Source organism: Anomaloglossus baeobatrachus, chromosome 4, assembly GCF_048569485.1.
Source record: "Anomaloglossus baeobatrachus isolate aAnoBae1 chromosome 4, aAnoBae1.hap1, whole genome shotgun sequence".
Taxonomy (NCBI): domain Eukaryota; kingdom Metazoa; phylum Chordata; class Amphibia; order Anura; family Aromobatidae; genus Anomaloglossus; species Anomaloglossus baeobatrachus.
The window spans coordinates 539,303,706-539,322,690 of record NC_134356.1 but is presented as its reverse complement, the minus strand read 5'-3'; the positions used below and the strand labels follow the sequence as shown (position 1 = coordinate 539,322,690).

The following is an 18,985-nucleotide window of genomic DNA, read 5'->3' as shown; positions in this document are numbered from 1 at the left end:
CATTAATTTAAAAATTAAAAAAACACATACTCACTTCCACCAGCCCCGCAGATTCTTCAACTCCAAAATGTTCCTGCCGGCCGCCACTTGTTATGGGGGTGTAAAGGAGGTGGGCGTGCTGTCACAGGCGCTAATCTCTGCCCCTCCACTCGGCTGGAAGCAGCGTCAGCAGGGAGTGGGCAGGGCTGGAGCCGAAGATCAGAACCCTGGACAGCAGCGCAGACCACGTGAGTATGCAAATTACCGGTTCTCCGTGTGCTATCGCGGATAGCACACGGAGAACACACGTGGACCGCACGTACCTGAGACACATACTTACCACACGCAGGGAAAATACGTGTCTCGCGGCACGTGCGTGTTTTTAATGGATGTGTGTTGGAGGCCTTAAGGTACTTTTTTTCAAGCTGGACACACTCTTTTACCCTGATAAATTAATTCACCCATCACAGATTAATAACATTTTTGCCTCTCATTTTTCGATAAGTAGGTCTGCTACTCACCAATGTACAAAAACCATGAAGCTTGGAGATAAGATATTTATGCATATCATATTAGAATATTTTATGCCAAAGTGTAATAACCTTCTGGAAGATAGGTTGAGAATGTAATACGTTGGGTTTGCACCGTCTTTGATATAAAGATGACCATGAAGGGGAATTAGTTGGATTTCTACTCTTATGGTTGCTACAGATCAAAAATGTAAACATTTGTTGACATCAGACTGTAATGTTTAATAAATATATCTATCTTCTGAGACATTCTTAGGCTCATTTCTCAACTGCTGTAAGCATCAGTAACACATGGCTTATGGTGGCAAGCATGTCTTGCTTTCCTTGGAAATTCAGCAAATGTTGATAAATAACTGTTTGCTATTTTCATTACACAGACCCAGGATGGGGTCTGCTAATCTGGAAGCCTCTACAGACACAATTTAAACTTTACTGCAAATAGAGTGCTTGCCAATTTACACGAAATTAATGTTGTTAATTTGCACAGAGGCAAGCTAAAATATGGAACTGCAAAGCTACCAGATGTCTCAGCTCTTCAATGATAATGTGCAGTCCTCCTTAAAGGTAAAAGTCATTGTATCATAGATACTAAGAACAAATTTGTACTAAGAAAATGGCAACATTAATTAAATCTTTTAGCAAACAATGCTTTTAACCTTTGCCATCAAGTGTGTTGTCATGTATAATATGGATGCATCAGCAAAAGATATGCAACTATAATTAGTTTTGTAGCGTTTGTCAAATCTTAAAAAATTTGGCGGCATTAATAAATAAAATGGCATGAATTAATATGAAAAACATCCCAACACCACAATATCTGACATAATGTGGCTTCTGTAAATTTTAAAGGTGTTGTGAACTTTGTTAGAAGAATAAATGAGGATAAAGATTGAAGGTGTTCAAAAAGTATTCCCATAATATTTGTTTAACCTCTTAATGACCGAAGACATACTGGTACGTCCTAAATCATAAAGGGGTAATCACATCTGGCTGCTGCAGTGAGTCGGCAGTAATACCTGCGCATGTCAGCTCATTTGAACAGCTGACATGTGTGCCTTGCTGGAGCAGGTGGATCCACAATCCACCTGTACCTGTTAACCCCTTAAATCGCACTGTCAAAATGGACAGCGCAATTTAAATGCCCTTAAATGCCCACAGCAGGTAATGTGCATTTACCCGCTGCCATCAGAAGCCCTGTGATGTAATCACAAGGAACTGATTATTGCAACGGTTGTACAAGGTCATGTGATGATTCCTGTAGCTCACATGACTCACTTCCTGTAATAGTCGGCAGAGCAGCCGCTGTTACAAGAGATGAGTATTTCTGGTGATCTGAACTCTGCAGCTCTGATCTACAGATGAATCAGACTGCTGATCCTTATAGTCCCCTAGGAGGACTAGTAAAATAAAAAAAAGTTTTAAAAAATTAACAAAAATAAAAAAACCTAAAAGTTCAAATCACCCCTTTTTGCCCCATTGAAAATTAAAGGTTTAAAAAAAATAACTGTACACACATTTGATATCGCCGCTGTCAGAAGTGCCCTATGTATCAAAATATAAAATCAATTAATCTATTCGGTAGACAGCATAGCGGCAAAATAAATTCCAAACACCAACATTACGTTTTTTTTGTTGTTACATATAGCAATAACAAGCAATCAAAATGTAGCATCTGCACAAAAATGGTACCATTTAAAATGTCAACTCGAGTTGCAAAAAATAAGCCATCACTGAGCCATAGATCCAAAAAAATAAAAACGTTATGGGTTTACGAAAATAGCGCAAAAAATCCGCTACTTTTTTGGAAAAAGTTCTGAATTTTTTTAACCCCTTACATAAATGTATACATGTTTGGTGTCTATGAACTCTTACTAATCTGAGGCATCACACCAACACATCAGTTTTACCATATAGTGAACATAGTGAATAAAATATTCCCAAAACAATAATGCATTTGCACTTATTTTGCAATTTTTCCACACTTGGATTTTTTTTGCTGTTTTCCAGTACACTATATGGTAAACTTTTGGTTTCATTTAAAAGTACAACTCATCTTGCAAAAAACAAGCCCTCACATGCCAAGATTGACGGTAAAATAAAACGTTACACCTCTCGGAAAAAGGTACGCAAAAAAGAAAAACAAAAAATGAAAAATTGCCTTGGGGTGAAGAGGTTAAAGCATTGAAATGTGAAGTTATGAAGTCAGAGACACTTTTTCTTTATTGTTTTTGAAGTGAGTTTCCAAAAGTCATTAATATAAAAAAAAAATCTGTTTCCCATTTGAGGTTTTTTGCTAATCTGCTTTGCTCAATTAATTTCTGACTTTATAGGGATGTGTTATAATTTTATTTTAGCAGGTAATCAAATAAAAAGCGTATCAGATATGCAAATCTATTTGCATGTTATTTTTAGAGATAGGGTTAACATAAAAACAAAATAGAATTGTAAATGTCTATTTAAAATGAGATAGTAAAATAGTGAGTGTATGATCCTGGCATGAATATACTTGTTTATATCATACAAGTATATTTAACACAAAGAAAACATATTTTCTATACTTTTAATAAGATGACAATAAGATGACATATGTGATACATATGTCTAGTAGTAGGTGTGTCACTGAAGGTGGGTGGGTTGTAAAGAAAAGTTCTAACTTAACAAATCCTTAAAGGTCTAATTTAATAGAATTCACCTACAGAAGATGACTTTTTCTTGTAAATATGTTTCATTACTTATCCTGTTGCAATCATTATTAACTACTTTGATTCTATAAAGATAAAGTTGGATGTTTTGTGGCAGATTTTACACCAGGCACTGCATTGGCATCTGTAAAAAAAGCTGACTATTCTAAAGCCTGCTTTACACCGTACGATCCAGCATACGATATCATATGTGATCGTACCTGCCCCCATCGTATGTGCGGCACGTTCAATTTGTTGACCGTGTCACACAAACAATTATTTCCCGTCACATGTACTTACCCGTCCATACGACCTCGATGTGGGTGGCGAACATCCACTTCCTGGAGTGGGAGGGACATTCGGCGTCACATCGACGTCACGCAGCAGCCGGCCAATAGAAGCGGAGGTTCGGAGATGAGCGGGACATAAACATCCCGCCCACCTCTTTCCTTCCGCATTGCCGGCGGGAGCCACAGGACGTAGGTAAGATCTGCTCATCATTCCCGGGGTGTCACACACTACGATGTGTGCTACCCCAGGTACGATGAACAACCTGCCGTTCAATTTTTAGGAATTGAATGACGTGCATGCGATGAACGTTTTACCGTTCAATTGCAATCGCACGTAGCTGTTACACACTACAATGTACCTTACGATGCCGGATGTGCGTCACTTACGACGTGACCCCACCGACACATTGTAAGATATATTGTAGTGTGTAAAGCGCCCTTAAGGCATAGTGGAAGCTCAGCTATATTGTTAAAGGGATCTCCCCACAAAATCATAAATAGATCAGTGACTTTAAAATTTATAATAAGTAAAGTTGTCACATGCATTTAATGTAAAAAATGCTGTCTGCTTCAGATATCACCTCCTGAAAACACACATGTCAGAGCCTGATTGACAATGGATAAGTCCTGGCCTAGGATTTATTACTATGGTTAGGAAGAGGACTCAAGCGGGCTTTACACGCTACGATATTTCTAGTAATTGCTAGCGGTACCGTACGCAAAAGTACCCGCCCCCGTCGTGCATGCGATATCGTGTGATCGCTGCCACAGCAAACATTATCGCTACGGCAGCATCACAGGCACTTACCTGGTCGGTGGCGGCGCTGTGACTGCTGGACAATCCCTCCCTCAAGGGGGAGGTGCGTTCGGCATCACGGCGACGTCACTAAGCAGCCGGCCAATCAAAGCGGAGGGGTGGAGATGAGCGGGATGAACATCCCGCCCACCTTCTTCCTTCCTCATTGCGGGCGGGACGCAGGTAAGGTGAGGTTCCTCGCTCCTGCGGTGTCACACACAGCGATGTGTGCTGCCGCTGGAACGAGGAACAACATCTATAAACAACCATTAACAATTTTTGGTTTTAAGACGACCTCTCCATGGTGATCGATTTTCAACACTTTGGAGGACGTTTAAGGTCGCTGGTAAGTGTTACACGCTGCGATTTGGTTAATGATGCCGGATGTGCGTCACTAACGACGTGACCCCAACGATAAAACATTAACGATATTTTAGCGTGTAAAGCTCCCTTAAGGTTAGGGTTAACAGCAGGGTTAGAAATAAGATTAGGGTTAGGGATAGAGGTAGGGTTAGGGCTAGGATAGCAAAATGAATATGCAAAATAAAAAATGAAAAAAATCTCTTAATGCCATATTTTATTCACAACAGAACATAAAACAGAACTTGAAAGTTAGATATTTTTTCATTTCAGTTAAAAAACATAACTCATTTAGAAAGGCATGGTAGGAATACATCTCAAAAAAGTCACAAAAGGTTGCAGCAGAAGGGTGAAATAGTAAGTAATAGGGCTCGGTTCCACTTCCGTTTTGCACAGACGAGTGCATTCCGATAAAACATTAGATTGCACTCGTACCAGTGCAAGACTATGGAGCAGTGTCCATCTGTGATTGATTTCTCATGCCATATCAGCATGAAAAATGAATTGCAGCATGCTGTGTTTGGCAGCGAGTCTTGGCTTACATGCACCCATCCAAGTTTATGGGTTTGTGAAACATCACACTGCACTCGCATGTCATCCAACCACAGTGCAATGTACGCAGAGACATGCTGCAGAGGAGAGGGAGAAAGTGCTCCCTCCCCCTCTCCTCCGCAGCTATGCTGTGATCACAAGATCGAATCACAGTCGCATGACCCTTGGCTCACACTCGAAGCATAGGCAGAGTCTCTCAAAAGCAACGATGGTCAAATAATCGACAATCTGTAAAAATAATTGGGAAAAAATTCTAAAAAATGTCCCTCAATCTAAAGTTAAAAATAATTCTAATATCTCACCAACTACAGTACATACTATCATCAAAATATTCAGAGATTCTGAAGAAAGAGACAATGTCAATGATCAGTATTGGATGCTCATGGTCTATAAGTAATGATGGGCAGAATTGCAGATAACCTGGACCAGCAAGTCTATCCAGATTAAAAAAACGGGTCCAGAATGGAATTGATGCCAGATATCTGGCCAGACACCAGTCTATATAAGTCTATGGGGGCCTGATGGTGGTAGAAGGGATAGGGGGATTGGAGCAAGAGTGCTATACTTACAGAGTCTCCAGTATGACTGTAACTGCTCCCGTGGCCGCTCGCTGTTCTTCTGGGGCTTCTCATTATTGCTCATCCATAATCATTGGTATCCTCACCCACCATTAATCCCCACATCTGTGATCAGTTGCAGTCAGACATACCCCCAGCCTGAGTGACTAAGTGTCAGACTGTAACCAATCACAGACCCTGTCTGGTAGTCCATGTCGTGTGTAAAATCTAATTTAAATATAACTTTGGTGTAGGGTCCCTCCATATTATGATACCCAGTAGACATAAAACATACAGCTACAGGCTGCAGCTCCCAGACTTGCACTTATCTTGGATGTCTACCAAAATTAGAAGAACCACATGCAACGTTTTTTTCAATATTTAAATAAATAATTTAAAAATAGGTGTGTGCCCTGCAATTTTGATACTCAGCCATGATAATTCTGACAGCTGGGGGCTGGTATTCTTAAGCTGGGGAGACCCATGATTATTTGGCCTCACATGCCTTTAAATAGCAGCCTGCAGCTGTCCATGATTTTTGCATCCATTAGATGTGACAATCCTGATACTTTACCTGGCTCTACATGATTGTCCTGGTGCAGTGACTATAAGGGTCATCAAGAGTTAATAACAGCTCACAGCTGCCACTAAATCCTAGATTAGTAATGGGAGGAGTCTATGAGATGCCATTATTAATCTCTAAGTGAAAAGAAATAAACAAAAACACCAAAAAAATCCTTTATTTGAAATATATTACAAAAAACACCCTCTTTCACCACCCTATTAACTCCAAAAATATCGAGGTCCGACGTAATCTACATGAGATCCCACGACGACATGGTATGTGATTGCAAGCAGACAGACATTGTCACACAGACTGGGAATGCATCTGACTGCAATTAATCACAGACACCAGGTCTGCCCGTGGGTGAGGGAAGCAGTGAATATGGATGAGCAATAATGAGTGGCATCTGAGGAAGAGTGGAGCAGTTACAGCCATGCCAGAGAGTATAAGTATAACGCGCTTGCTTGATTCTTATTTTCTTTCATTTTCCTTTATTTTTTAATTTCTCAAGTTGACAGATCTGGATCATTACCTGAAGCTCCCTGAGAACTCTGTCCCAGACCCGGCACCTAGATACTTTTCAAACTGCACGGATCCGGACTTTTACAGTCCGGGTCCTCCCTTCACTATCTTTGGGCCTTCAGATGGCTCTGTACTAAAAGCGGGAATGATTCAATCATGCAAATCACTGGATGGGCTCAGGAATAGTTCCAGTAATTAATGTTTGTGAAGTCAAATCCATAAATTAAGGTGAAAGGTCTATCATGAAAAGAAGCAGCCATATATCATCACAATCCAGAAATGCTGTTATCTCTTAAAAAAAGACTGAGATGGACTGAAATCTATACAAACTGAGATATTTACATTATATACAGTGTCACAACCTTATTGGAATTGGGATTGTAGAAGACTGTTTAACTTTTTAATTTTTGAACTTATCATATTTCAGTAAAAAGCAAAAAATAATTAGCGATTCAAAGGACAAATATATATATATATATATATATATATATATATAAAAGTATTTTCATAAAATGTCATACATATTATTAAGGGTTTAATTGGGTTCATTTCTGGACCAGTGGAGTGTTAACGGCAAGCCTCACAACCATACTGATTCTGATATGACACGGAGTTGTGCTACATGAATAAAGCCAACAATATTTTGCAGTAGTTTTGAATTTTTTAATAAAAAAATCTTAACACATTCTGTCTAAAACTGGCAGCATAAAGGTTCATTGGATAGATTTGTGATTCTAAATTCTGATTATACACATGCATAAAGTACAATTGTTTGAAGGGGTTTATTCTAGATACTTTAGCTCTATTATATCCTGTAAAACATACTTATTAGTGATGTGATGAGCGAGCACTATCATGCTTGGGTGCTCGGTACTGGTAACGAGCAGTTGGACAATCATATTGGCGCGATTTGTGTACCTAATATAATGGAAGTCAATGGGGGACTCGAGCATTTTTCAGGAAAATTTTCAAAAAAATGCTTGAGTTCCCCATTGATTTCCATTCCTTTCGGGTATTCGAGTCACATCCATCCAAGCATACAACTGCTCTCAATGAGTACCAAGCACCTGTGCATAGTAATGCTCGTTCAGCACTAATAATTGAATGAGCATGTTGCTTGGGTGCTTGATACTTGTTTACAGAGTATAATGGAAGTCAATGGGGAAAATGTCCGGAAAACTGATGCAGCTCCCCAATGACTTCCATTACACTCTCTAAACAAGTACCGAGCACCCGAGCATTAACATTCTTATTGTGATTACCAAGCACCTAGCAGTTTGCTCATTACTACTTATATGTCATTGCCTTTATGAAATTAGACTTTGTAATTGTGCAATTAGTTTTTGAGGCCCACGTAGGACAGGTACTGTTGTAGATAATTACAAGCGATGTTGTGCATTGTGCAGCGTTGCAGGTTGTATTACCGCAATATAAGAAGCAGAGAATGAGAAACAATCCCATATGATACCAGCGCAAATAATAGAAGTCTACTACTAAATGACCATCAGCTGACAATACACTCTAATGCATTTTTTTATATGCAACCTCATTAAACTACCAAGGCCAAATAAGAATGTGCAAAGTATTCCTGTCTAAATTAATAAAACCATTACCACTGCTATCATTAACATCTCATTTCCCTTATGACCTTATTATTAGAGTCTTTTCCCTCTCTATGCTAAATGGAGCACGCATATTTTGGAATATTTGCACATATTTCCAAGTGAACTGTAAATTAAAAATAAGCACAAATGAAAACTGGACAATGCATCAGATAACCTAGACAATATTTGCTTCATTTATGGTAATTGAAATGGCTGAGTGATTCTTCTCCATCCCATTAACTTTCACTCACATAATTTTGATCCCAATGTTAATAATAATTGTCTCAGCTGGAAGACAATAGGACATCTATTACTAAAGTCTTGGTATAAGAAAGGACAGTCATCTCTCATTTTACTCAATGCTGGCTATAGGAAATAAGGTTATAGGCAATAATTTAATCAATTAGCTTGCACAGAGCTATATGTCCTAACCTGGTTTGTCTTTCCGTGATGTATCATTTTTTCCTTATGAAAGATCATTTTTATATTTTATCCTGGCCCATGATAAAATTTGCCCTTCAGCCATTCAAATAAGCGCAGAACCTGCCACTTTAGATGTGATTACCCTTCCCATGAACTTTGGAGCAAAACACAGATTTTTCTTCAAACATTTCCTGCTCTCTAAAATTCAGCTGGCACCTTACAAATATAACGGATATATTACACCGAAGACTCAAGAAAGCCTTCGGCTGGGCCAGATTCGTTGGTATGCACTGCAAAGCTAGAGAGCACTAAGAAAGTTTTAGATCTATTTTTTTATGGCAGTAATATACAACACAACATTAATTTATCATGTCATATTAAAAAACTTCAAAATTAACTTGATTAATGATGGGTAATCCTGAACTGTAAATACTGGATACCTAGGATCCATGCACCGACCCATGAAGTTTTCGAGGAAGTCCATGTAACATTTCTGATTTGGCAAACCGGATAATAAAAAAAATAAAGGAAAAAGAAAGAAAATAGGGAATAATGCATGAGCGTTATAATTACGGAGTTTGCCGTGTGGCTGTAACACTACTTCCAGGTCTGCTCATTAACCCTCATACATATTTACTGTTTCGCTCGCCCACCGGCAGTCCCGGCATCTGTGATTGGTTGCAGTCTGACCATGCCCCCACCCTGTGTGACACCGTTTGTGGTTGCTTGGAATCACACATGATGTCTGTGTCCCTATCTTGGTGTAAATATAAATAAATAAATAACAAAGTTAGCATAAAGAACCCTCGGATTGTGTTCCCCCTCACAGATAAAGCATACGGCTTAATGCTGCAGCCTCTAGCCATGGGCTTATCTAGGCTTTGTATAAAAATAACCAAAATGGATGTCACAATTCTGGACAGCTGCAGGCTGAAATTTTTAAGGGGAACAATAACCATGGGCCTCCCCAGCCTGAGAATACCAGCTCGAAGCTGTTAGCTGCATCATGGATGGGTATCAAAATTGGGGGAACCAAACGCCACTTTTACAAATTATTCATTTAAACGTTTTTAAAAAATACCACATCCAAGATAAGCACATGGCTGGGGCTGCAGCCGTTTGTTTTATCTGCAATAATTAATTAATTAATTGTATTCATTTATATAGCGCTATTAATTCCACAGCGCTTTACATACATTGGCAACACTGTCCCCATTGGGGCTCACAATCTGGAGTCCCTATTTGTATGTCTTTTGAGTGTGGGAGGAAACCGGAGTACCCGGAGGAAACCCACGCAAACACGGGGAGAACATACAAACTCGTTGCAAATGTTGTCCTTGGTGGGATTTGAACCCAGGACCCCAGCGCTGCAAGACTGCAGTGCTAACCACTGAGCCACCGTGCCGCCCAATATAGATTTCTTAATACGGGGAATCCTAAGCCAATTTATATATTTATTTTTACACCATAGGTACTCAGTGTGTGTGATTCCAAGCAATCACAGACTCTGTCACAGAGGGTGGGAGCGTGGTATGACTGCAGCCAATTACAGACACCTGGACCACTGGTGGGTGGGGAAGAAGTGAATTTGTGTGAGGGTAATAAGTGGACCCAGAAGTAGTGTTCCAACCACACAGGAGACTTGGTAAGTATAATTTTCCTGATCTAATCCCCCTCTCCCTTTACACCACCATTTTAAAGCACAATGTTTAGGTCCCCACTTTTATGGGAATTAGCATCCAGGCAGATGTTCATGTTCAAGTTCAGTCCCAAAACAGGCTTTTTAAGAAAAAATCCGAATATCTGCGGGTCCGCCCATCTCTACACTTACATGATGAAGATAGTTTTTGGAGTATCTTTATAACTGTACTATCAACACTTCTCTCTATCTAGCTAATCCTTATACACTGACAAGTAAAAGGGTAACAATGTTTTGAATTTTTGACTTTCAGGCTCTAAATCTCACCATCCACTACAGATTTAAGCGTGAGACAACCTTTATTTTATAGACAAGCATCTTTGCTATCTCAAACATAAATTTGACTTGCAACTAGTTTGCTTTAGTTTTAGACAAACCCGCAGATATCGGAATCGGTGGGTCCAACTGGATTTAAAACCCCTCTATGGCAATTGAGCACCTCCCAGCCTAAACATAGCAGCCTGCAGCCCCCCAAAATTGATGCATCCATTAGATGCGACAATCCTGGCACTTTACCCTACTCATTGCAATTGCCCTGGTGCGGTGGCAATCAGGATAATATCAGGGCATTAATGACAGCTCACAGCTGCCATTAAGCCCTAGATTAGTAATGGGAGGGGTCTATGAGGGCAATCGGAATGAGCAGGGTAAAGTGCCGGGATCGTCACATATAATGGATACGACAATTTTGTGTGGCTGCAGGCTGTTTTTTTTTGGCTTGGGGGGTCCAATAACAATGGGTTTCCCTAGCCCGAGAATACCAGTCCTCAGCTGTTGGCTTTATCATGGCTGGGTATGCAATTTGTGGGGAACACACTCTGGTTTTTCATTTATTTAGTAATATATTTAAAAAAAAACAAAAAAACCGCATGGGGTCCCTTTTATTTTGATATAAAGGCCAAGATAAGCACATGGCTGGAGGCTGCAGCCTGTAGCCATATGCTTCATTTGTGCTTGATATTATAATATGGGGGACCCTACCCCAATTTTTTATTTATTTATTTTTATAACACTATAGATATGCAGACATTGTGTGCGATTCTAAGCAGTCAGACAAACAAATCGTTCGGTTGACAACCCTTTCAGCTAACACTCCCATATACAAGAGCGCTCGCTTAGCCAAGTGTTCCTGTGTTCTCTATGAAAAAGCTTTTCGATTAGCAGCTTATTTTTAGAAAAACAATGTGATTGTTAGTTAGCAATCAGACACGAGCAATCAACAACTCCACTGATCAACAGTTGGCTGACAAACAACCTTGCCTATATCGGCAAATTCAGCTGAATTTAGTCTAACATGTATTTGGGCCCCTAGACTGTTAGTCAATCCCATAAATGTTGGTGGCATTAGTCGACTTTAAAACATATTGTGGTCTTTGGCTGGCCTTAATTCTCTTGAGATCAAAGTAACAAGAATTGTGAAATACATCTAATCATTTTTGGTACATCTCCATAATGAAAGTTATCTTCTTCATGACACATGACATACTGGGTACGTGTGAGGTTAACCCCTGCCACCTTCTGCGGGCAGTTGGCAGCAATCCCTGTTCATGTCAGCTGATTTGAACAGCTGACATGTGCGGCCATCAAGCATGAGTGGATTCGCTCTCCACTCACACCTGTCAACCCCTTGAACCTTGCTGTCAAAATGTGACAGCGAGATGAAACAGCATGCCACGTTAAGCATTCACTTTTCCGGCATCATCGGAAGTCACAAGATGTGATCACATGGATCTGATGGTTGCTATGATAGCACAAGGTCATGGGATGACTCCTGTAGCTATCAAGAGTCACTTCATCTTACACCCAACACACTGCCATTTGCTATAGGAGAGCTGCTTTTCTGCAGATCTCAGCTGTGTAGCTGTGATCTGAAGAAATGGAAGAGCGATCAAACTGCTGATCATTATAGTCTCCTAGGGGTACTAGTAAAATAAAGAAAAATGTAAAAACATTTTTTGAAAAATTAAAAAAAAATAAAAAACCTAAAAGTTCAAATCACCCCCCATTTGCCCCATTGAAAATTAAAGGATTAAAAAAAATATACACATATATGGTATCACTGCATTTAGAAACGCCCAATCGATCAAAATATAAAATCAATTAACCTGATCGGTAAACAACGTGGCGGCAAAAAATTTCCAAATGCCAAAATTACATTTTTTGGTCGCAACGTATTTTATGCAACATGCGATAAAAGTCGATCAAAACATAGCATCTGCGCACAAATGGTACCGTGAAAAATGTCCCGAAAAATGAGAATGCTAGGGATTGTGTAAAATGGCGCAAAAAGTGCACTTTTTTGGACAAACTTGTGAACTTTTTAACCCCTTAGATACAAGTAAACCTATACATGCTTTGTGTCTACGAACTTGTACCGACCTGAGACATCACACTGACATTTTAGTTTTACCATATAGTGAACACTGTTAATAAAATAACCCAAAAACCATCAGGCAGTCAAACTTTTTTTGCAATTTTTTCACTCTTGGAATTTTTTTGCAATTTTAAGGGTACACTATATGGTGAAACTAATGGTTTCATTCAAAAGTACAACTCGTCCCACAAAAAATAAGCCCTTATATGGCAAGATTGACAGAAAAATAACAACATACGGCTCTCAGAAGAAAGGGAGCAAACCCCCCCCCCCGAAAATGGAAAATCGCCCGGAGGTGGGAGGGTTAAGCAAACTTTCAATACACATTCCAAAATTAGCTGGTGGGTTTGGTCAACTTTACTCTAATGTATTTGGTCTGCTTTAAAAGTAAGACATTAAAATCGTACTGTACGTTGAAGCTTTTTTGCTTTTGTTTTTATATCTCAAAACAGTTAATTCCCAATATGAGCAGCAACATCAACGATAAGCAGTAGTATGGCAACTTTAAAAAGTCTATGAGATTTCTATTTTGCTGTCCACACTGCGCATCTTTTGTTGGCTGCATCTTGGCACGTTTTTGAAGATGCATCCAAGATGCAGCATATCAATTATTTTCTGCATTTTTTGAGCCCTTACAGTCAATAGTTTTGACTTAGAAACACATTTGGCAAAACGCGGTAAAAACGCAGTAAAATGCGATGCGTGTTTGTTGCGCTTTTGCCATGGTGCATTTTTGATGCATTTTTAATGCAGCCAAGATGCACTCAAGATGCACTGGCAAAAAGATGCCACATGTGAACATAGCCTAATTCCGGAAGCCTCCTTCAAACACCTTCTCTCATACTTGCTTTGATAAAACTTACATTTATTTTAATATCATAAAATATAGCAATTTTAAACAGCACTGACTCTTTTTTATTCACACTCTTATAACATTGCATCCTCATCATCATGTTCAATCATTATTTGACCATTAAAAAATGATTTGTTCCAAAAAATCCAAACATAAACTTTGTCAAGAACATTTTTTTTAAATAATATGGAATGTCTCACTATCAGTATATTTTAGTATAGAAATACACCCAGAAAGGATCACGTAAAGGGGAAGAAGGTCAACAGCAAGAAGTATCGTTACGGAAGGGTTATTGCAGCAGTTTCATTTAGATCTTCACTGTCACATTTTGACTGTAGAGTACAACATTCACTACATACACTGTCCCCTGAGCCTTTCCCAACAAGGTCAGCTAGGTCATCTAATTTGAAGCTGCAGTACCATGATAGACTTTGTTAGGTCTGGGAGACATCTTGTTATTTTCTAAAAGCAGCTTTGTCAGCTCTGCTTCTTCTGGGCTTTCCTTGTCTCTTCTGATGTGTGCTGCAGCAATGCCTCATCCTTAGGTGTTTTGCTTCTGTCATTACAGGTAGCATTTTTTTTCACTGAGAACACCAGGGGAGTTGTTGCCAAGTTTACAGTACATAATGAAGAATCAGCGCTGCTTAGGCTTGGAAGCAGATTTCGCTCATCTTCCTCTCATACCGTATAGGTCATATTGATTAATGCTATGAGTTTGCCCTGGAACACAATTGATTCTATGTTTGTTATTTTTGCATAACAACTCTTAATATTGATTTTAGGTGATAAAGCGATGTTCTACTTATCAGCTTTTATGTCATATTTCGGCACATTAGCAACAAATAATAAATCAGTTCTGCATTTTAATTGATAAATGGCACAAACGGCATATATTTGTACCGGGCAGTCCAGGACTACTGCTTGTCCAGTGCTGAAAATGTAGTCTGAATTGCAGATTAGCAGGAGATCATTCAATGATGCAGTATCTCCTGCATCCAGATGCAAATGTGCTGAATTACTTAGCAGGATATCTAGAACAGCTGTTTCAAAAATTAATGGACTCGAGTTTCACTGCAGCTCTTTACCGTAAGGGACATCTATCAATGTAAAATACCTTTTTATTTAAGAACATCTACCATATAACCTACTATGGAAATTTTGATCTGAGTTCATTAAACTGTTCCTGAAAATTCTCCAATTCTACACAATCCTGATTCAATACATTTTCACACATAGAGAAAACAGCGGCCAAAGCAGTTTTTATTAAAAGCGTGTCATCTTGCACTACTTATTTTAGGATCTTTAGATCCAAGAGGATACATAAGAAAGAACACTTATCTATTGGGTTTGGCTGGTATAAACTAAGGCTGGAGTCACACTTGTGTGAGACTCGCGTAAGGATCGCATCACGTTGCCCAGACTGACTACCGGCTCTCCTGACAGGAGCGGCTCAGCTTCATGTATTCTATGCGACTGACCCACTCCTGTCAGGAAAGTCTCAAGCCGGTCTAGGCGATCAGATCCTCGCACGAGTAAAATACAAGTGTGACTCCAGCCTAAAGCCCAGTGCCCACGCTGTGTAGTTTTGACGCATATTTTCAGAAATCTGCAGCAAAATCTGCATGTCCATTGTAAAGCCATTAAAGTCTATGAGAATTCAGAAGTGCTGTGCCCACGTTGCTTATTTTTCCCTTGTGTATTTGGTGAGAAAAAAAGAAATCTGCACCAAATACACAAGGGAAAAATACTCAACGTGGGCATAGCACTTCTAAATTCTCATAGACTTTGCTGGATTCACAATGGACATGAAGGTTTTGCTGCAGATTTCTGAAAATCTGCGTCAAAATCTGCGTCAAAGTCCACAGCGTGGGCAAAGGGCCTAAGAGTGATCTAAAGCCAGATCTCATAAGTCACGGTCTCCTTTCAAACACTATAACTTCATTGAAGCAGCATTGAACACACATTTTTTTTTTCAGTCATTACATTTCAACTTTAAGTAGTGCTTTCAGATAAGCCTTTAGATAGCGCCCTAACACCCAAGTGGTTGGTCCTTACAACATCCTAGTTGGTCAAAAGTACAAAGATGATGCAGACATTTTCAAACCAGTCCCAATTTAGACTGTATCTAATGGAAGATCCTATATTATATTTATGATGGTTCTGATTGTTCACAATATTGTTTATATAGCGATCATCCTAAATAAAATCTGTAATTTAAAATTTGCTTTCTCCGCAAAAATAGTTTAAGGTTGTATGAAATGCTATTTTTGAGGACTTCCTTTTCCTTAGCTGATAGCCTCACAATTAAATGATAAATGAAAAAAAAATTCAAGGTAATTTGATTTGCAAGGTTTCTTGGGACTTTGGCACTTTTCGTGCTAATTGAAGATGAGCAAAACTGAAATGTAAAGTTTGGTATTCGTACCAGACATGGACTTTACTAAAAAATCTGTGTTCAAGTTTGGAGTGATATTGGATGTTGTGTACACCCTCCCCAAAAAAAAAAAGAAAAGAAAAAACCTCTCTATCTCTCCCCCAGAAGTTAATGGCTGGCTACATGTAGGCGGAGACTCGAATTGCCCAATTAGTCCCAATTAGTGACTTCCATTCGAGTTCAGGTCAAGTCCAGGTCCCACACCAAACTTTATTTAAAGTTAGGTTGAACCTCTTGAACCAAACCTCCACGAGTCTGCTCATGTCTAGTGTTGACCAATTAATGTGTTGATCAAAGATGCCACCAATCAACATCAAACAGAAGTTGTACGGTATATATATAACCGTCATTTTTAATTTACATGTAAATCAATGATCATAGGGTCAGCATGCCAAGAAGACCACTTTTCCTTATCTTCTCTGTTGCTCAACAACATCAGAAAGCTGTTCAATATCCGCTTGTGAAATATTGAATTGATTTAACATCCAATTTTTCTTTGAAATAAGTGTTCAACGCTTTATCAATAATTCAGGGCACTGCATCCAGAAGCCTTTATTTTCCTGTCAAAGAGGTCTTTATGTCTTAAAGAGGTTATAGGAGATATCTCAGGGGATCTCTAAAATTGCAGGTGCTTAAATGGCTCAGTGACAAATTGGCTGAAAAAGCTCTACTAAGCAACAGACTATTAAAGTTAATGGCATCAACTACTTTTCAAAGTGCCCCCAACAACGAAGTCTGATGCCAACATTATTGAAAGAAATATTTTCTTTTCACACTGGCAGCTTTTAGAAGTTGAAATATTTGAAAAATTACCATCCTTAAGGAGAATATTATTTTCTCTTGCAGGCTCAATGTACTTCAGTTAAAGATTTTGAAATTCATTTTTAATAGTGAGTGGGATGATACAAGGATATTGTGAAGTAGCGACACTTGCTCTAAGTATTCTATCTTTTAATAAGATTTTGTTTTCCTCCTTTTTTTTATCCTCTCTCTCTCTCTCTCTCATCTTGAGAGTGGGTGATGATAGCAGGAATCTGTTTAAAGGGAACCTGCGAAGTGGAAAAATGCTATCAACTTGCAGATATGGAATTAATCTGCAGGTTAATAGTATAATGGGGTACTATAGGGAAGAAGGTGGAACAGAGTTTCAAAACTGACCCTATGTAACGGGATACTATAGGGAATAAGGTGGAACAGGGTATTGTCCCTTATCCCGATGGTAGACTTTGTGGTAGTCAGGGTCAAGCCTCCAGCGTGACCCTGACTTCTATCCAGGCCCTAACAACTGTGTACTCACCATCCGGGGGAATGACCGGACAGAGTCCAAACACCTACCTACACAGAACAAATATAGGGGTAAACAAAAACTGCCTCACACCTGAAACAATCGCAGCAGTTAGTAACAGATCTCAGCAGAAAGCAACAGACCACTCTGCTCTTGGGCTAGCACCAACTAAGTTGAATATCCAGCAACCTTACAAGGAAGCAGAGGAATTATATAAGGTCAGAAATGATCAAATGGCCGACAGCTGAAAGAGACTACTGCAGCACGGAAAGGAGTTAACCAATAAGTGCCCAAAAGAAATTAACACTGTATAAATGTGCATGGTTTAAGATGGTGATAGAGAGCTCTGATTCTGAGTCTGTCTAGACACATGTGACAAATAGTTAATAATTCTGATCCTGCCCAGTTGCCTGCACGTTAAACCCTGCTGCTGGGGGCAAAAGAACTTTAGTTCTCTCGACAGTGTTCAGGTGTCAGTCACAAGGGCGGCGCCTATGCGGGTTCAGTCAGGAATCTGTGTATGAAGCGTGGCAGCTGTAAATGCGCCCCCGCACTCAGCATTAGAGGAATCTGTCAGTCAGAGCAGGTGGCACAGTTACAGCTGCTACTCTCCATACACAGATTGGTGACTGAACTTGCGCTAGTGCTGCCCTCGTGACTGAACCTGAACGCTGCTAGGAGGAATAAAGGTAATTTCCTCCCAGCAGCTGGATTTAATGTGCTGGTGCAGGGCAGATTCAGAATGCTTTTAACCTGCAGATTACACTGATTTCTGCAGGTTAATAGCCTTTTTCCAAATGCTAGGTTCCCTTTAATGTTGAATTATGGTGTGAATTTTGAAAATTTGTAATGGCTGTAAGTATCAGAAATCTGTAATAAATGTAAGCAGTGATTTTTTTCTATAAAAAGTCCTTAATTATAAAAAAAAGTGTGAACAAATATTACTATAAATAAATAAAGAATTATTACTATAAAGGTGGGTCCTCCATTTAGTATTTTCATCACATTGCTGGAATGGCTACAAAGATTTCCTTATGCATTATAGAGTCCCCTTATTGATTGAGATTAGAAATGAGTAATGCTTTCATTTACCTATAGTAGCGCTAGGAGATTACTGATTAACACTTATTTATCAAGTGGACAACCCATGGTAAGGACGATGACATTGGCAAATTCTAATACACAACTTGATGGGGTTTTTTTAACTCTTTTACTGACTTAAAGCGCACCAACCACCAGGATTTTTCTATATAACCTAAAGCCAGTGCTATGCTGGCACTATCAGGCTGATTCTATACATACCTGTAGTTGTGAGCTAAGATTTATAGATTTTGAAACACAAAAAAGTAAAGCTTGTAAAATGAACAGTTTTTGATTGGCATAATGTGCTAAGCAGCTGATAGCTGGGGTGGGTTTTGATAGTGATTCCCGCCCCCTGCCTCTTTTTCCTCCCCCTATTGGTTATTTATGCTAATTCTATT

The 18,985-nt window shown here is 39.3% G+C and overlaps 1 protein-coding gene across 7 annotated transcripts in view; it reads right to left on the bottom strand.

Moving 5' to 3' along the window:
* The window catches only part of NTRK3 (neurotrophic receptor tyrosine kinase 3), a 1,080,464-nt gene that overhangs the window by 594,265 nt on the left and 467,214 nt on the right, over positions 1–18,985 (bottom strand). The window lies entirely within an intron of this gene.